This window comes from Coregonus lavaretus (assembly GCF_964263955.1).
Source record: "Coregonus lavaretus genome assembly, contig: HAP1_SCAFFOLD_774, whole genome shotgun sequence".
Classification (NCBI taxonomy): domain Eukaryota; kingdom Metazoa; phylum Chordata; class Actinopteri; order Salmoniformes; family Salmonidae; genus Coregonus; species Coregonus lavaretus.
Window position 1 is genome coordinate 142,567 of NW_028159628.1, and position 21,428 is coordinate 163,994.

Below are 21,428 nucleotides of genomic sequence, written 5' to 3' on the forward strand. Positions count from 1 at the left end.
ACACTGAGTATACAAAACATTAAGAATACCTTCTCCTTCCATTACATAGACTGACTGGGTGAATCCAAGTGAAAGCTATGATCCAACTATTGATGTCACTTGTTAAATCCACTTCAATCAGTGTAAATGAAGGGGAGGAGACCGGTTAAAGAAGGATGTTTAAGCCTTGAGACAAATGAGACATGGATTGTGTATGTGTGCCATTCAGAGTGTGAATGGGGGAGACAAAATATTAAAGTGCCTTTGAACGGGGTATGGTAGTAGGTGCCAGGCGTACCGGTTTGTGTCAAGAACTGCAACGCTGCTATGTTTTTCCAGCTCAACAGTTTCCCATGTGTACCAAGAATGGTCCACCACCCAAACAGCGGCTGTCAGTGCCTTTTAACACAGGTCGAGATAAACATTTGAGGTGACATACAGTGACCTGTCACGATCGCTTAAGGAGGGAGACCAATGCGCAGCGTTGAAGGTGAACATATTTTATTACTATCAATGATCACACGATCAAAAACACAAACGAAAACGTGACGTCTACGGTTTCACACCAACCGAAATGAACAAGAAACCACAAACACAACGTGAAAGACAGATAGTTAAATATGGCTCCCAATCAGAGACAACGAGCCAACAGCTGACACTCGTTACCTCTGATTGGGAGTCACTCAAACAAAGAAATACAAATACCTAGAACCCACAACAAAAACATAGAAACTAACACCCTGGCTCAACATATGAGAGTCCCCCGAGCCAGGGCGTGACAGTACCCCCCCCTAAAGGCGCGGACTCCGACCGCGCCAACGAAACACAACAGGGGAGGGACCGGGTGGGCACTCCGCCTAGGCGGCGGATCCGGCTCCAGTGGAACAGGCACGTGCCGTGCCGAACCGACGACGCACACCACTGGCTTGGTGTGGGGAACAGGCACGGGCCTGACAGGGCTGACGAAACGCCCCACAGACTTGGTGCTGGGAGCAGGAGTGGGCCGGACTGGGCTGGCGACGCGCACCACAGACCTGGTGCGGAGAGCAGGAACGGGCAGAGCCGGGCTGACGAGACGCACCACCGACTTGATGCGGGGAGCAGGACTGGGCCGGACTGGGCTGGCGACGCGCACCACAGACCTGGTGCGGAGAGCAGGAACGGGCAGAGCCGGGCTGACGAGACGCACCACCGACTTGATGCGGGGAGCAGGACTGGGCCGGACTGGGCTGGCGACGCGCACCACAGACCTGGTGCGGAGAGCAGGAACGGGCAGAGCCGGGCTGACGAGACGCACCACAGGTTCGGTGCGGGGAGCAGGAATAGACCGGACCGTACTTGGGACACACACCACTGGCTCTACACCGGGATCTGGAACGGGCCGGACCGGACTGGCAACACACGCCAGTACCTCTCGCCGTGCCTCCACACCTTCCATCCCTTCTTCTACCAGTGGCCCCCGTAACCCGGCGGCCTTCTCCGGCAACCCACTGGACCGCTCCATCGCGGCCTCCTGCTGGTCCGCCGTCGTGAGCCCCCCCCCTAAAAAATTTCGGGGCGTCTCCCCTACCCGTGGACCACGTCTCCATATCCCTCGCCAGCTTCTCGCCTTTCTGCCATAATGTCAAGCCCTTGTCTTCCTCCCTCGGCTTGACCCAGTCCAGGAGGCGAAGGAGATCTGTGAAGGATCTCCCCGGCGATGGCTCCTGCACACGCTGCTTGGTCCCATCTTGGTGGTTTCTTCTGTCACGATCGCTTAAGGAGGGAGACCAATGCGCAGCGTTGAAGGTGAACATATTTTATTACTATCAATGATCACACGATCAAAAACACAAACGAAAACGTGACGTCTACGGTTTCACACCAACCGAAATGAACAAGAAACCACAAACACAACGTGAAAGGCAGATAGTTAAATATGGCTCCCAATCAGAGACAACGAGCCAACAGCTGACACTCGTTACCTCTGATTGGGAGTCACTCAAACAAAGAAATACAAATACCTAGAACCCACAACAAAAACATAGAAACTAACACCCTGGCTCAACATATGAGAGTCCCCCGAGCCAGGGCGTGACATGACCAGAGCGTTTCTATTGGACAAATTCAGGTACGTTTATCCCGGTTTTGTTCCGTTTAAGAAACGTTTGTCAACAGAATCCCTGATCACGCTTAAACACAGTTCACGTTCATAACAGCCACGTTGTATTCCTTCTCGCATCCATATGCTCTCCTCCTCTCACATTTTCCCTTCGCTTCTGGACTTCAATGCAAACCACATCAGCTGTATGTGACAATGCGAAAAAACCTTTCCAAGCCAAACCATATCATAACTGCTACACACAGCCTACATCGTTGTCACCATATTAGCTAAAGTAAAGTCATAATCAACATAGATAATAATGGGCTCAAGAGTGCCGCAGCGGTCTAAGCTTGAGAAGTCACTACAGACCCCCTGGTTCGATTCCAGGCTGTATCACAACCGGCCGTGATTGGAAGTCCCATAGGGCGGCGCACAATTGGCCCAGCGTCGTCCGGGTTTGGCCGGTGTAGGCCGTCATTGTAAATAAGAAATTGTTCTTAACTGACTTGCCTAGTTAAATAAAGATTAAATAAAAAATTACAATAAAAAAATAGAACTAACGCATGAGTATATCTGCTATAATCATGCAATAACGTTACAGTGTACATACAGTCAGTAAGCAGTTTAGCACTTACACCGGTGGGCCTGGTGGCAATAAATTAATAAAACCAAAAGCTTACCTTGACTTGGAAGAGTTCCAGTGTTGTGTTGGATAGTCATAGCCAGCTAGCTAACATAGCATCCCTCTGTTTGAGCCGGGTGTTTGAGTAATTAAACTAGCCAGCTGCATTTGCTAAGTAAGTGAAACTGAAAGTGGAAAGGAAATGACGAAATCTCTCTCTCTCTTGCTTCTCCTTCATTTTGGAAGAAATGAATTTGTTCAAAACTGTTCAACTATTGTATTTTTCTCTCTTTGTGTCAATTACTCACCACATTATATTCACTGCAGTGCTAGCTAGCTGCAGCTTATGCTTTCAGTACTAGATTCATTCTCTGATCCTTTGATTGGGTGGACAACATGTCAGTTCATGCTGCAAGAGCTCTGATAGGTTGGAGGAAGTCTTCCGGAAGTTGTCATGATTACTGTGTAAGTCTATGGAAGGGCTTGAGAACCATGAGCTTCCTAGGTTTTGTGTTGAAGTCAATGTACCCAGAGGAGGACGGAAGCTAGCTGTCCTCCGTGCTACACCATGGGGCTACCCTACAGAGTGCTGTTGTGGCTACTGTAGACCTTCATTGCAAAATAGTATGTTTGAATCAATTATTTGGTGACATGATTATATTTAGTATAGTTTTATCTAAAACATATGGAAGAAGGTACAAACATATGGAAGAAGGTACTCTGCTCAGATGAGTTCTGATCCTTTCTATTCTCATTGTTGCTACAGTTTGTGAATTGAAAATAATTTTTTTGCTAAAAGTATTATTATATTATTGATCGATTGACTATGACTTTTCAGATCACCCAGTAGTGCTATCTGCAGGGTCACCTCCATGCCAATATTGCATTCTAATGATTCTGTCTCTTCACAGCCAAATCTGCAGAGCTGGGAAGATTGTATCCCCCATACAAATAACATTCTATTGGTAGCAAGAATTTTATATAATCATTTAAATTGAAAAATTCTAAGTTTTGAATCCGGCGTCGTTTTGCGTATCAGTTCATAAACACTATGCCATGGAATCGGTACGTCAAAAATCTCTTCCTAACTATTTTGCAATCTATATGGGATGGCTGTCAATCTTTTGGTCCTTAAATGAAACTGGTAAACTTTTTTATTTATCACAATTTTCTTTAACCAATTACAGTGGGGGAAAAAAGTATTTAGTCAGACACCAATTGTGCAAGTTCTCCCACTTAAAAAGATGAGAGAGGCCTGTAATTTTCATTATAGGAACACGTCAACTATGACAGACAAAATGAGAAAAAAAACCCAAAAAATCACATTGTAGGATTTTTTATGAATTTATTTGCAAATTATGGTGGAAAATAAGTATTTGGTCACCTACAAACAAGCAAGATTTCTGGCTCTCACAGACCTGTAACTTCTTCTTTAAGAGGCTCCTCTGTCCTCCACTCGTTACCTGTATTAATGGCACCTGTTTGAACTTGTTATCAGTATAAAAGACACCTGTCCACAACCTCAAACAGTCACACTCCAAACTCCACTATGGCCAAGACCAAAGAGCTGTCAAAGGACACCAGAAACAAAATTGTAGACCTGCACCAGGCTGGGAAGACTGAATCTGCAATAGGTAAGCACTCCCGAGTGGCGCAGTGGTCTAAGGCACTGCATCGCAGTGCTAGCTGTGCCACTAGAGATCCTGGTTCGAATCCAGGCTCTGTCGTAGTCGGCCGCGACCGGGAGACCCATGAGGCGGTGCACAATTGGCCCAGGGTAGGGGAGGGAATGGCCGGCAGGGATGTAGCTCAGTTGGTAGAGCATGGCGTTTGCAACGCCAGGGTTGTGGGTTCGATTCCCACGGGGGGCCAGTATGAAAAAAAAAATATATATATATAATAAGTAATGTATGCACTAACTGTAAGTCGCTCTGGATAAGAGCGTCTGCTAAATGACGTAAATGTAAGCAGCTTGGTTTGATTTTGATTTGAACAAGGCCGATAGACAAGTTCCTTACTTTTTCCCTCTTCCATTTTTGCGGTAATGCTGCAATTGTTTGGTTGTAATTTTGGGTAGAGCAGACATTTCCATATGTTTTTGTTAGCTGCATAACTCCACCATTCCTACCGATAATATAATTTACGAAGATTATACCTTTTTTAAACATTTTCTAAAAAAAAAAAAGTTTTTTAATCAATTAGTATATTTGAGTTTAACCACAATATTTGTTGCAATATTTGTTCTGTCATTTCTGGAGGATTAAATTGAAATTGCAACCAACTTTCTATGGCTTGTTTTAGAAATAGTGATATTTGGGAGACGATTTCCTTTTCAAGTACCTGAAAGTGAGGGGTTGTAATCTGAATAAAGGGAAAAAGTCCCTTCTTGAACATTGGGTGAGACAATCTTATTAGTTTGCTAGAGAACCAGTTCAGATTTAAGTATAATTTGTGTATGACTGAAGCTTTTAGTGATAGGTCTAATGCTTTAATATTTAATAATTTCTGTCCTCCTAATTCATATTCATTATATAAATAGGTTCATTTAATTTTGTCTGGCTTGCCGTTCCAAATAAAATGGAAAAAAATGTTCTCATATAATGTAAAAAACTGTTCGCTAGGCGTAGGCAAGACCATAAGCAAATAGGTAAACTGGGATAATACTAAAGAGTTAATCAGGGTGATTTTTCCACAAATTGACAGGTATTTACCTTTCCATGGTAGCAAGATCTTATCTATTTTTGCAAACTTTCTCTAAACATTTTTTGGAGTGAGATCATTTATTTCATTTGGGATATGTATTCCAAGTATATCCACATCACCATCAGACCATTTTATTGGTAAACTACATGGTAATGTAAAAATTGTATTTTTTAGTGATCCAATACATAATATAGTACATTTATCATAATTTGGTTGTAATCCAGAGAGGTTAGAAAATGTATCTAGATCCTCTATGAGGCTGTGGAGGGATTCAAGTTGTGTATTTAAAAGAAAACATGAATCATCAGCGTACAATGACACCTTTGTTTTTAAGCCCTGGATTTCTAATCCCTTGATATTATTGTTGGATCTGATTTTAATAGCTAACATCTCGATGGCAATAATAAATAGATATGCCGATAGTGGACAACCTTGTTTCACTCCTCTTGACAGTTTAAAACTTTCTGAGAAATAGCCATTATTTACTATTTTACACCTAGGGTTACTATACATGATTTTAACCCAATTTATAAGAGATTGTCCAAAATTGAAATGCTCCAGGCATTTATATATAAACCCCAGTTGTACTTTATCAAATGTATTTTCGAAGTCTGCTATGAATAGTAGGCCTGGCTTCCCAGATTTTTCATAGTGTTCTATTGTTTCATTTTCCACTTGTATCCTGTTTCAGTAATAATGAAATCAGACCTTCTTCTTGAGTGTGCTAATCTACCATTTACATAGGAGTGGTTAAAACATGCTAATAACGGTCCTCTGAGTATATCAAAAAAGGTTTGGTATACCTCGACTGGTATGCCATCCAACCCTGGAGTTTTCCCGGACTTAAAGTCTTTAATTGCATCCAGAAGTTCCTCCTCTGTAATTTCACCTTCACATGAGTCTTTCTGTATGGCTGTTAATTTTACATTATCAATAGAAACAAAACTCTACAATTTGCTTCAGTTAGAGGAGATGGAGGCGACTGAAACGAAAACTTATGCTTAAAGTACTTTGTTTCCTCCTTCAAAATATAATTTGGTGAATCATTACATTTAAGTCAGAGCGACTTACAGTTAGTGAGTGCATACATTATTTTTTTAAATACTGGCCCCCCGTGGGAAACAAATCCACAACCCTGGCGTTGCAAACGCCATGCTCTACCAAATGAGCTACATCCCTGCCGGCCATTCCCTCCCCTACCCTGGGCCAATTGTGCGCCGCACCATGGGTCTCCCAGTCGCGGCCGGCTACGACAGAGCCTGGATTCGAACCAGGATCTCTAGTGGCACAGCTAGCACTGCGATGCAGTGCCTTAGACCACTGCGCCACTCAGGAGACATCATGGGTGACTCCGTCATTTGTAACCAGTTTCAATAAATTATTTTTGGTAGTATTCCTATGTTGAAAATAAAAAAATTATTTGGTGCTTTTTTCCCCATATTCCATCCAGTTTACTTAATTTTTTATAATATATTACACTTGATTTTTCTTGAATAAGTTTCTCCATTTCTTTTTGTTTTTCCTCTAATTTATTTTGAGCCTCAATGATACAGTTTTTATTGCTATCTATCTGTTCTGTTAGACCTTCTATTTCCTTTGTTAGTGTGGACTCTTTTGACCTAAATTGCTTTCGTTTTCGAGATGAGTACTGAATTGCACGTCCTCTAAAAGGCACATTTAAAGGTGTCCCATACAATAAGGGGATTTGCTGTACCTATGTTATGTCGGAAAAACTCAGTAATAAATTCCTCTGTCCTAGTTAAAAACAAGTTATCATCCAATAGGCTTTGATTAAATTTCCAATATCCTCGCCCAAATTCAGTAAGATTAATGTATATGCCAATTATATGATGGTCCGACTGAATTCTGTCCCCTATCAACACTTTTTAAACTTTTGGTGCCAACGAGAATGACATAAGAAAGAAGTCAAGACGACTAGCTTGATTGAGTCTCAGCCATGTATATCTCACTAGATCAGGATATTTAAGCCTCCATATATCTACTAGTTCTAATGTATCCATGACATTCACGATTTCCTTAAGAGCATGAGGATGATTGTTTGTAGTGTGATTTCCTTTACGGTCCATTGAGCTATTTAAAACTGTATTATAATCTCCCACCATAATAATAGAGTCTTGAATTGCTTGCAAGGTCGATAATTGGATCATCATTATTTGGTCCCCGTCCCTGGAGTCTCATCACTGTCTGATCTTCATTCCCACAGCCTTCATCACCGTCCCTGGAGTCTCATCACTGTCTGATCTTCATTCCCACAGCCTTCATCACCGTCCCTGGAGTCTCATCACTGTCTGATCTTCATTCCCACAGCCTTCATCACCGTCCCTGGAGTCTCATCACTGTCTGATCTTAATTCCCACAGCCTTCATCACCGTCCCTGGAGTCTCATCACTGTCTGATCATCATTCTCACAGCCTTCATCACCGTCCCTGGAGTCTCTTCACTGTCTCTTTCATCTCCTTGTTAGGAGCAGAGTTTTCAGACTCTCTCAAATAATATCATTAAAGTGTCAATACATCAACAGTGATGTAGTGTCTATCTCCAATAATGTGTAGCCTATAAGAAACCTGTCCCATTTTACTTGTCTATTAATTATCTTAATTAACACTGTTTGTGATGACTTACTGATGCTTCTAGTGTGCTGTCTCAATGAAGAGAGCTGTGTGGCCGTGTGACACCATCCTTGATGTGGGGAAGAGTGTTGGGCAGGCACATCCTGTTCCTATTAAGACCTGACCAGCTGAGTGCAGGTGGGCTCTCCTGTCAACATGAGGCTCCTGCTGCTGCCCTCAAAGGCACATTGACAGATTTTTCACCTAGTCGTCTCGGGGATTCAAACCAGGGACCTTTCAGTTACTGGCCCAACACTCTTAACCGCTAGGCTACCTGCAGCAGGAGCCTCATGTTGACAGGTGAGCCCACCTTTATTTTTCCCTCATTATGAACATTCATACTAACTGGCTACCGATCAACCTATTGCGAATATTGAACATTCATATTGGACTGGACAGCTAGCTAACTGGCTACCGATCAACCTATTGTGTGTACTGAACATTCATGATGATAAAAAGATTGTGGGGGCTGTTTTGTTAGACATTATCGATCATAGTATGCTGCTGGAAAAACGTATGCGTTATTGCTTTACACCCCCTGCTATAATGTGGATAAAGAGTTACTTGTCTAACAGAACACAGAGGGTGTTCTTTAATTGAAGCCTCTCAAACATAATCCAGGTAAAATCAGGAATTCCCCAGGGCAGCTGTCTAGGCCCCTTGCTTTTTTCCATCTTTACTAACGACATGCCGCTGGCTTTGAGTAAAGCCAGTGTGTCTATGTATGCAGATGACTCAACACTATACACGTCAGCTACTACAGTGACTGAAATGGCTGCAACACTTAACAAAGAGCTGCAGTTAGTTTCAGAATGGGGTGGCAAGGAATAAGTTAGTCTTTAATATTTCCTAAACTAAAAGCATTGTATTTGGGTCAAATCATTCACTAAACCCTCAACCTCAACTACATCTTGTAATGAATAATGTGGAAATTGAGCAGGTTGAGGTAACTAAACTGCTTGGACACCCATGCATACCCCACAAGACATGCCACCAGAGGTCTCTTCACAGTCCCCAAGTCCAGAACAGACTATGGGAGGCGCACAGTACTCCATAGAGCCATGACTACATGGAACTCTATTCCACATCAGGTAACTGATGCAAGCAGTAGAATCAGATTTAAAAAAACAGGTAAAAATACACCTCATGGAACAGTGGGGACTGTGAAGTAACACAAACATAGACACACGCATACAAACACAGGATAACATACCCTGGACTGGACAGCTAGCTAACTAGCTACCGATCAACCTATTGTGTGTATTGAACATTCATATTGGACTGGACAGCTAGCTAACTGGCTACAGATCAACCTATTGTGTGTATTGAACATTCATATTGGACTGGACAGCTAGCTAACTGGCTACAGATCAACCTATTGTGTGTATTGAACATTCATATTGGACTGGACAGCCTTACCTATAGAGTAGCACCACCACCCATCAGCCAGTTCTCTTCTTGACGTCAACGCCGCAGTGTATTGTTGCTATAGGTAAGGCCCCACTCAGTAAGATATAAATCATCAGAGTGGGTCACCAACTTAAATGTAAACAATGGAGCAAATTCATCACATGTAAATATCACTTGATTATCAGAGGGGTGTACTACGGAGCCAGATAGAACTACTGAGACATTCCAAATCAGGCTTCATCCATATCATGAAGGTGGATGTTGATCCAACCATTTCAAAAGTAATGACGGGGCTGATGGAAACAGGATATGCGGGTACAATTGTATAAATGCAGACAGACAATTTGTTCATTTGTTTTACATGGTGGGGTCTTTTTGTGTCAGTAAAAATGTATAAGCGAGAAATGGCGGTGGAAACTCCTTTATGCGCAAATATTGATATAATAACCATCATATCGAAGTTAACTTGGAGTCACGCGATGATATGTTGTGTGGTCCTCCCGCTACGACTTGGGAACCCATGCAGTTTATTAGGCTACAGATGAAATAAGTTATGAACTTCACAGGGTGGTGAAAGTGCACGTGATGAGCTTGATGCTCCGTTCCAATACATTTTGATGGTCTAATTCTGGTGACATGATGATCGATGCTTGGTTGCCATTTGACATATAAAATAATATTGCTCTTCTCCATAACAATCTCATCATGTAGGTAGCCTACCCGCACTGTATCTGTGAGCTGTTGGCTACAGTGAACGTGCCAAGAGCACGTTTGCTACGTAAAGCAACAGTTGTTTAAAACCATCAGTAGAGTTGAAAATGGGATGGAAACCCATTTAACGTGTATTTGTCATGGGAATTTAACAGCAAAAGTTATTTTTTGTGCACTACGTCACGCAAAGCCTTTTATCCGCAATGAGTCTGTTTGATGGAAACTTTTCTGATGGGAAAATGCGTATATTGTTTTATGCAGATTTTAGAATATTCACATGAAAATCTGTCGCAAATTGTATGGAAACTTAGCTACTAAGGTGGATATTGATCCAACAAATGACGCTTATTCAAACCAGTCCACTGGGCACAGACGTCAGTTCAACATCTAGTTTCTATTTACATTTCATTGAGTCGTCAACTGAAGTGAAATCAACACAAAACATCAAATGTCATTGGATTTAGGTTGGAAGGTCAGTGAAAAATTAAATAAAAAACCTTATGTTGATGGCTTTTTGCAAATCCAATCCGTTTTCCACATTGATCTAACATCATCACATGGATTTGTTTTGCTGAAATGTGGTGTCGTATCGGGTGAATGGTGGCAATTATTGCTGTCAACAAAGAGTCCGCTTATGCTGCACAATGATTAGAGGCTTTTATTAATATCACAAGGTTACAGCATAAGTTACAGACCCGCGGTGTCCGGAGAACGGCGTCCCAGATTGCCATGGCCGTTCTGCCTCTATTTGTCTAGCCCCTTACTTATAAACAATGCAAAAAGATGGGCTCCCTCTTCTGGCCAATCACCAGTCTCCCCTGTCTACAACACACTTCCTGTCTGTTGTATGTGGCGTTACACTAAAACATTCCCTCTTGATACTAAAATCAACATTCTTTCAGTTCCACTTAAAAAACATTTAACAACGACATAATCCCAATACACGACATATCCCCCCTTCGAGACGAACAGTCTCGAAAACAAACAGAATAGGATTATGACAAGTAACAATTTATCTTATTGAGTATCTTTAACATTAAACCAAAAACATTATTCTCTAGAGTGTAAATACCTTTCTATGAAATAACTGTTTATGAAGTGTGAATACATTACTATGAAATATGAACAAATCTCTATGGAGTGTAAGAGCGAAAAACTGTCCGGCAGCCATCTTTTCAGATATCCATCCATCAAGACAGTAAAATTCTCTCACGGTCCCTCTGCCCCAGGCAACCACCTTCGGTACTCCAGATAAACTCATAAACCATGTAAATGCATTTGAAACTATGATGCAATTAAATACACATGTAAGCCCCTGCAAACAAAATCCTATCCAAAAACATCCACTCTAAGGCTGGTCAACCCATTGGACCCTAAAGTGGAACTCTCCCTGCCTAGCCTCTCTGTCCCTAAACATCACCGAAATAAACAAAAACATCTAAGATCCTCACATGTATTCAATAACATCAAACATCATTCTACAAAAATTAATACCTAAGAATATGACACAATTATGTATTACACATGTCTATATTTCATTGCAGACACTGGAATGTAGTCCACTACACTTCATCTCCCCGTAGTCTCCTCTTCCAATGGACTGTTGATGATGGAATCAGAATCTTTCCACACCCTCCTTGTTCCATCTCCTCCAGTCATATTGTCCCTTCATATTGTCCCTGTTTGAGTATTTCACTCTCCATATGTTCCCCCAAATGCTTCTGGAAGAAAAAGAAAAACCAAACTGTATCTTTTGCAAAACAACACTTTCAAATTAAACATCAATATCAACTAAGAATATAAAAATGATATATAAATGATGTATGAATCACATAAACCCATTCCCCCCTTTGATTCATAAATCATGCTACAAATCACACTAATATTGGAGAATTTTTTTTTGAAAAATGATCAAAACATCAAAATGATATTTATCCATTCAGTTCCACTTGTCCATCTTCATCCAGATCAGGAACAGTCAACAGCGGCATCTGAGTGTTGTCTCCAGGCATCATTCTCCAACCTATCTCAATATCATAGCTTTCTCAAAGGTCAGTAACAAATGACAAACATCACACAGTGTTGTCAAAGCTGCAATTAAATGTAACCCATCACTGCCCCTACTGGCCTACCTGATCTTGCAACCAAGTCTTCTCAGATCTCCCAAACGCATCCCTTATATTCTTCAATGCATATATAACCCTCGTGATATTATCGGAACTATCTGGACTCAAAGTATACCTAATATTATCAATATGATCTTCCCAAATGTTACACCATACCATGGAAAAAGTCCCCCCTTCTCCCTTAGATTTATCCTTCAATGATAGGCTTGAAGACTATGACATGTAGCCATGTCTCTTTTCATCCAATTTCAAATATAGCTTCAGATTTCTGTGTCCGGTGCTACCCCTCTTATAATGGTAGAAACCTCATATGGAAGCTTCAACGTTGACATGTAACAACATCCTGTCCATCCATAGGGTAAGAATATATATGCTTTATCACCACAAACCCTCCAAATATCTCTATACTTCCCCATAGTCACATTGTCAGGCAAAAGCTAATCTTTTAACCATCAAAGTCCTGCTGTTCTTACTACCTGGTACATAAAAAGTAACATATTTCTCATTACTACCCTTAAGGTCATGCATACCCAAAGTTATCATATAACATCACAATCTGATATTCCCATAAACATACCCCTTACCTCATATGTTTTATTAGAACAAAAACAACTTTTAGCCCTCAATGGTTACACCTCAAATGCTTCAGGGTTTGCTGTTACCTGATTTTACTTTTCATCTAACAAATGCACCCAAGTTAATTCATTTAACCCAATAACACCTAACCCTAGGCTTAAACAAATGTTTTGACAATGACATTATTTTATCTGTTACTGACTGTTGCTGATACCACAGTCATGACAAAGCATAAGATTGACACATACTTGATAAAGGTCGAACGACCGTCTCTAACATGTTTGGTTCTGGAATTCTCACCAGACATGGACCCTCAATATTCCTCACTGATCTTACAGAATGAGCTGCTGGAACCTGCCCATCTATCTCTAATTTTCACAACAGAAGAATCAAACCACTCCCTTTAGTTTCTCTCTCCCCTAACGAGCGGTACTGATCAGATACCTCTCCTTGTCTGTCATTAAAATCAAAGACCTCATCCGGTACCTCCATGATGAATCTATATTCTCTCTACTACTATCTGTTCTCCTATTTTAACCCTATTCGTACTATAATTGACAGCACTCTCCATCCGTAACATAACCCCTGAGTCCTTCTTACTACCCCTTTAATTTCAGAAAAGTTGTTGTCGGTGTCATACTTCCTACATTTGCTATTGCCATCGTATCATTAATCCCTTCCAAAGTTACCATTAAAGTAGTTGATTTAGTTGATGTATCAACCTTAATTACTTCTAGTGCGAAAGTTACCCATATCCTATGTGTATTATCTACTGTTGGAGTGGCTACTGTAATCTACTCCTCCTGAACTCCCTCAATGACTGTGGAGGCCACAACAGACCTCAACTCTTCCATTATAAGCGTTACTTTATGAATTACATAGCCTTTTAACCAATAATTCTTAACCGGAACAAATTCTAATGCTTGCACTAGATAAGTATACTTCTTCTCCATAATTATCTCTCCATGTGGGAGGAACGTCCCCATCCTAACCCTAATAAGTATTTTTCCCTAAAATTGGTGCTGGAGCTATTGGTTCCCTTATAATCAAATGCGATATATTTATGGCTTTAATAACTATCAATGTTGAAAGAGTTAAATTGCTTCTCACTGTTGTTTTAATAGACTGAAGTGTTAATGTCCTTAGTTACTTCATCCATTTTCCAAAGATTTGAAGTCTTTGCTTGTACTTCCATCTATCACCACTAGTGTCACTTTTTCCCAACTCTCAGTCCTATCTCTAATCCCTGACTTTCAAACTTTTGATTATAAAAAATACACCTATAATTACCTTGATCTCCCTGCTGGGAACTGCAACTATAGATACTCAATCACCCTCAATCTTCTCTTATCATTCAGCAACACATACTTTCTCAATGCATCTGCGCCTAACAGATCTAAACTCCTACCATATCTTCCCACTAAACTCTAAAATGTCCTTCATCACTGTTCTCTCTCTGTCTTACTACTAACTTTGAAATTTAGCTTACTGTCTTAGAGTTCCTTCAACCCTAGTTCTCCTAACTTATTTTAATCTAATCTTTTCCTCCTAACCTTTTAAAAACCTTTTCCACTGATTTATTCACAAAATCCCTTTACCACCAATTTTTAGACTATGTGATTGGGAAAGTCCCCACCTGCTTCTGACTTTTTTTTTACACACAGACTTGGCAAATGACTAAACACCTTTTAGCCTAGCCTAAAATCTCTTGGTGTAAGAATGTAACCCAGAATAACAGTCACCCCTTTTAAGTTAATTTTTCAGACAGATTGTCTAATAGGCAGTCTAATAGATTATCATCCTTCCTATGATATTATCTTTTTAAGCAAATATGATTCCCAAAAACCCTACTTTTTAAAATCCTCTACCAGACAGCCGTTTAGTGTACATCTTATTGTACAATTCAATTTAAACAATGCATCTCTTCCCAACACTGCCATAACAGTATCTTCTAATATTAGTATGTCTATTTTAATTTCTCCTTGATTTTTTATAGCATAGCTCACTTGGTTCCTTAAGAGTAATTAGCTGTTTACTACCTCAAATCCCTATCCTAATTAGTCAATTTTACATAGTGAGATGTTTAACCTCTTTAGGCTCAACACAGATTAGTTTTTACACTATTCACTATCACTTCTCATAGTCCTCTGGTTTTACTTCAATTGTTAGCTATTTTCTCTTCTTCTCTAATCGATGCTATCAGCTGACACCCCCCTTCCGGATCTTCTAGGCACTCTAGAATCTTTAGGATTCACCTGGAGAACAGGTGATCTTGAATTGCCCCTGTATCTTCCTTAAAAATGTTCTCTGTTGTTTCCTCCTGACTTGTTGCACTCACAGGTAAAGTGACCAACCTGTCCACAATTATAACAGTCTTCTGAAAGTTGCTGGAAGTGTAGCTGAAATCTTCCTCCTCCTTCTAAGCCTTCTCGTCCTCTTCCTCTCCAATTCTGTAATTCTGTGTCTGTCCAGAAACTGGCTGTGGATATGGAACATTTGGTACGCCCCTTGGCTGGTACAATTGCATTTGATATTGTTCAGTTGAAGCTGTAACAGTGATTGTTGATTTGGTTCACTCTGATTCTTCATAACCAAAGCTTCTCTTCTCCACCAGTTGTATGATTGAGTTTTCTCAGAGTTTCTTCGTCCTGTTCTTTCTTGCTGTTGACATATCAGTATTCTTCAACAGCTTATATTCTAAGTTCTGTCCTCAAAATATCATCTTCCATCATCTTCTTACTTTTCTTCTGTGATCGTCGTTTCTGCTTGTCCTCTATCTATTATTCGTCTTCATCTCTGATGCAACAATCACCCTCCTGGATGATCCCTGGAAGCTGAGGATAAACATCCCTAAGCTCTACTTCCTTCTCGTAAGGTGGGTGTCTTACCGCTGAATCCGTATGTGAGAAAGGTGTACTGACTTCTGCGCTTAGTTTTTCTGTCGCCTTCTCTATACCGTTGTTTATCTTATCGCTGGAATCTTTTATCAGTTTGTGTTTGAGAATGAAGGGCAACTTTTGTTTCACTTGCCGGATAACCTCGCAATACTTTAGTTAAAGAATTACCATTTTATACCATATCAATCGGTGTAATGACTTTTATAGCCTTGCTGTCCTTTTCTCCCCATTGTAACTACTCTTTTATATTCCTTTATTGTGAATTATTTTATTTTAGACTGTATAGCCTATGGCTTCCCCCCTCTAATTATTAATATAAACCTAACAACTCCCAAAAAAAAAAAAAAATGTTTTAATAAATCAATTAAAAATCATGAATAATTAAAACCAATTGTATTCCTATATCCTATGTCACCAATTTATTAATTAGTGTTGGCTATCTTACCACAACCCATCAAATGCAAGTAAATGTAAGTTAGTCAACTTCAAAGCAATCCCAAAAACAAAGCCTGTAACCCCTTGCTCTATAACCCCTAATTATCTTAAATTTACAGAATAATGTCAGTCCTTGATTCCCAACACAACTCCAATCAACCCCAGTGATGCACATAGCCTCCAAAATGCAATTTCTAATGAATCAGTTTGCCAAGCCTATGTGAAATTGTCATACCATCACATATTTTGTGAACTAGCCTGATATCTGATCCGATCCTCTGCCGCGTCACGTGATGTCACGTCAGCACTTCCTGTATCTCCTCTCTCCCCTCGCTTATCGTTCCTCTCATATGACAGAAAAACAGAGACACAGAATAACATTTTAGTAGTTAATGCAATCACTGAGTATTTCCAACCATTCAATATTCATTCGTTCTACATTATTCACTCTAAGACTAAACTCAGAACTAAATAGATCGCTCAAAAACATTTTTATTTTATTTTAATCCGTCATTTAATTATTTAATTCAATTTATTATAATCCGTTACCATATATCTAATTTACAAATTCAATAGGTCACAAAACAAGTTTCATCTTTAACCATCCGCCGATGTAACAACTAGAAGATTCGTGTTAAAATCTCTCCTCTGTCTGTCTATTTCTCCCCCTGCAGGGTAACCCCAGATGGGACCTATGACCTTTACCCACAATGCAGTGTTTGTAGTTTTAGCAAATAACCTCATGTCGTAGTTTTAGCGCCGTAAAATCATGCACATGCGCACATCCATTTAACCCCATGCTTGCCACACCATAGAACGATAGCATTACGCTACAGCTTCACTATTTCATACCTTATACTCACACAATTACACATAACAGAGCTCACAAAACATATAACCTGACTTACACACACAGAGACAAGTTTAAGAGACTTTAATCCATCGCAATGGGGTCTCTAAGGATATCCGTTAGCATGTAGCACGCAACACAATTAGCATTTAGCATTAGCATTAGCCGCTATGTACCATGTAGCATGACCCACACTCCAGCATTTAGCATTAACATTAGCCTTAGCCTTTAGCTAACTGCGGCCTACCACACAAATAAATATCCTTCACTGCCCTTATTCCTTTTAACATATATTTCTCCTACCGTTTTTGCTACCGTGGATTAATGACCATTTCACCGAGAAATTAGACCCAATCAGACACCCCGTCGGACGAAAGTCGAACCATAATCACAATCAGATAAACTCCATCAAACCGAGTTTTCTTTAAAAACCCACCGACTGCACATTCTATCGTGTAAGCGGATTTGTCGGCCCATCATTTTCTAAATGGCCCCCCCGGGGTCTTAAGCGGTACAGTGCCCTAATGAATGCGCATATCTGTTTTAATTGTACACCTTCAATACTTAATTCCTACCGTTTTATGCTCTAAACTTCCAATTACCTGCCGTTTACCCATGGAATATATTATAACAGACTCTAGTCGACCGCAATAACGCCACCCGAGGCACGGTCGTATGGTACATTCCTCCAGCAACAAAACTAACAACTTAGCTGTGAGGAACACTCACCCTTGTCTGGTCATGACTCCAGACCGAAGTTAGCTTGGCGGCTACGAATGACCAAAGGAGAGATGCAGACCAGCCCCACGTTGGGCGCCATTTGTCGTATCGGGTGAATGGTGGCCATTATTGCTGTCAACAAAGAGTCCGTTTATGCTGCACAATGATTAGAGGCTTTTATTAATATCACAAGGTTACAGCATAAGTTACAGACCCGCGGTGTCCGGAGAACGGCGTCCCAGATTGCCATGGCCGTTCTGCCTCTATTTGTCTAGCCCCTTACTTATAAACAATGCAAAAAGATGGGCTCCCTCTTCTGGCCAATCACCAGTCTCCCCTGTCTACAACACACTTCCTGTCTGTTGTATGTGGCGTTACACTAAAACATTCCCTCTTGATACTAAAATCAACATTCTTTCAGTTCCACTTAAAAAACATTTAACAAAGACATAATCCCAATACACGACAGTGGAAACAACGTTAATTCAACCAGTAGCAGGCTTATAAATGCCCCCAGGAAAGTCAAACAAGGAACTCTTCATTGAGACAATGATGAAACAGCAATCCTTGAGCGAGTTGTGGTGGATATTATAAAATAAGGATCTGCTGGAGTCTAAGTCAAACCAAGATTATTTATTTCTGAGCTCAGAGAGAATAACAGAGTTACACAGTGCAGTGTAGACAGTATGAATTCCAAAGCATTGGGTGATGAGCACATATCTTTATAGTTTCCTGTTCCTGGGCGGGACTTTATTTATACAAGGACGCAGGTGCAAGCTGGTTTGCAACACAGTATGATACTCCCAAGAACAGGAGATTATAATAGGACAGTTTCACAAGGTTAGTCACATACTCAGTTATGTGGACACATACAATTAAAATGTTCCATTACAGAGTCCGTGAAGATTTTCATTTCATTAAATCATCAGTGGGCCAACAATGCAAATGTAAACAATGGAGCCAAATGCATCACATCCAAATATCACTTGATTACCTGTAGTGCTGGAGGAATGACACACCCAGATAAACACACACAGTCAGAGTTTAAAAAAGGACCATTTAAACACATGGAATCTGATCTACTCTGTATTCAAACTGACACACTCCATATTCAATTCATGTTTTCTAATAAAAACATACAAATATATTTTTTAGTATACTTTGTATAATTACATTTCATATGGTATAAACAACTAAACACATTCTCAGTCAACAATATAAGACAATGGGAGCACTGTGTATGTCCTCTGATGAACTTCAAGTCGATGTGAAATATCAATTTACACACTAGGAGAAGCAATTAAGTCAATGTTACACACTAGGAGAAGTAATTAAGTCAATGTGATGTGAAATATCAATTTACACACTAAGATAATTAATTATTCTCTCCAGTGTGGATTCTCATATGACTTTTAAGTGACTGTGATGAGTAATATGTCTTTCCACAGTTTGCGCATTTGTAAGGCTTCTTCCCTGTGTGTGTTCTCATGTGTTCTTTCAGGTGCCCTAACCGGATGAAACTCTTTCCACACTGGGAGCAGTGGTAAGGCTTCTCCCCGGTGTGTGCCCTCTCATGTCTTTTCAGAGTGTCTAACCGGTTAAAACACTTTCCACACTGGGTGCAATGGTGTGGCTTCTCTTCTGTGTGTGCCCTCTCATGTCTTTTCAGAGTGTCTAACCGGTTAAGACTCTTTCCACAATGGGAGCAGTGGTAAGGCTTCTCCCCTGTGTGGCTTCTCTCGTGAGCTTTCAGGCTTCCTAAATGGCTAAAACTCTTTCCACACTGCGAGCAGTGGTAAGGCTTCTCCCCTGTGTGTACCCTCTCATGACTTTTCAGGTCGTCTAACCTGATAAAACTTTTACCACAGTGGGAGCAATGGAAAGGCTTCTCCCCTGTGTGGATTCGCTCATGAGCTTTCAGCTTTCCTAAGTGGTTAAAACTCTTTCCACACTGGGTGCAATGGTGTGGCTTTGCTCCTGTGTGTTCCCTCTCATGTCTTTTAAGGGAGTCTAACCGGTTAAGACGCTTTCCACAGTGGGAGCAGTGGTAAGGCTTCTGCCTTGTGTGTATTTGCTGATGAGATTTCAGGGTTCCTAACTTAGCAAACCTAGTTCCACACTGGGAGCAGTGGTAAGGCTTTTCCCCTGTGTGTACTCGCTCGTGAGATTTCATGTTTCCTAAGTAGTTAAAAGTCTTTCCACACTGGGAGCAGTGGTAAGGCTTCTCCCCTGTGTGTGCCCTCTCATGGCTTTTCAGGTTGTCTAACCGGATAAAACTCTTTCCACAGTGGGAGCAGAGGAGTCGTCTTGCTGGTTTGGACGTCTCTGGTTCCTCCGACTTTGGTTTTCCTCCTGTCAAAAACAGTGTTTATTTAAAGAGAGACCTGAATGAAACATCCACATGATAAAACTGCCTTGCTGTGAGGTTTAATCCAAATCAGATCCTTCAATAATCTGAGGCCAGTTTTCAAATATTTCATTATTTAAAACAATCTTTATGTGATTTTAAAACAAATGTTTTAGAGCTTCCTGGTAATTACTGATAATATGTTTACATTACTTATTTTATTCATTCTGTTTTATAAGTCAGAACACAAAAAAATAGACAGTTCTAGGACACTCAAGACATGGCTGATTAAACAGCATGATCATTACACAGGCGCACCTTGTGCTAGGGACAATAAAAGGCAACTCTAAAATGTGCAGTTTTGTCACACAACACAATGCCACGGATGTCTCAAATTGAGGGAGCGTGCAATTGGCATGCTGACTGCAGGAATATCCACAGGAGCTGTTACCAGAGAATTGAATGTTAATTTCTCTAAACGTCGTTTTAGAGAATTTGGCAGGACATCCAACCGGTCTCACAACCCGCAGACCACGTATAACAACGCCAGGCCAGGACCTCCACATAGTCTGAGACCAGCCATCCCGACAGCTGATGAAACTGGAGTATTTCTCTCTGTAATAAAGCCCTTTAGTGGGAAAAAACTGATTCTCTGTAATAAAGCCCTTTAGTGGGGAAAAACGGATTCTGAATGGCTGGGCCTGGCTTCCCAGTGGGTGGGCTTATGCCCTCCCAGGCCCACCAATGGCTGTGCCCCTGCCCAGTCATGTTACGTCCATAGATTAGTGGCTAATGAATTTATTTACATTGACTGATTTGCTTATATGAACTGTAAATAGATTAAATTGTTGCATGAGGCGTTTATCCTTTTGTTCAGTGTACATTACCAGTCAAAGTTTGGACATACCTACTCATTCAAGGGTTTTTCTTTATTATTACAATTACACAAATTAACTTTTAACAAGGCACACCTGTTAATTGAAATGCATTCCAGGTGACAGAGAATGTCAAGAGTGTGCAAAGCTGTCATCAAGGCGAAGGGTGGCTACTTTAAAGAATCTCAAATATGAATTATATTTTGATTTGTTTAACACTTTTTAGGTTACTACGTGATTCCATATGTGTTATTTCATAGTGATTCCATATGTGTTATTTCATAGTGATTCCATATGTGTTATTTCATAGTGATTCCATATGTGTTATTTCATAGTTTTGATGTCTTCACTATTATTCTACAATGTACAAAATATTCAGACTATTTACTCAGTACTTTGTTGAAGTACCTTTAGCAGCGATTACAGCCTTGAGTCTTCTTGGGTATGATGCTACAAGCTTGGCA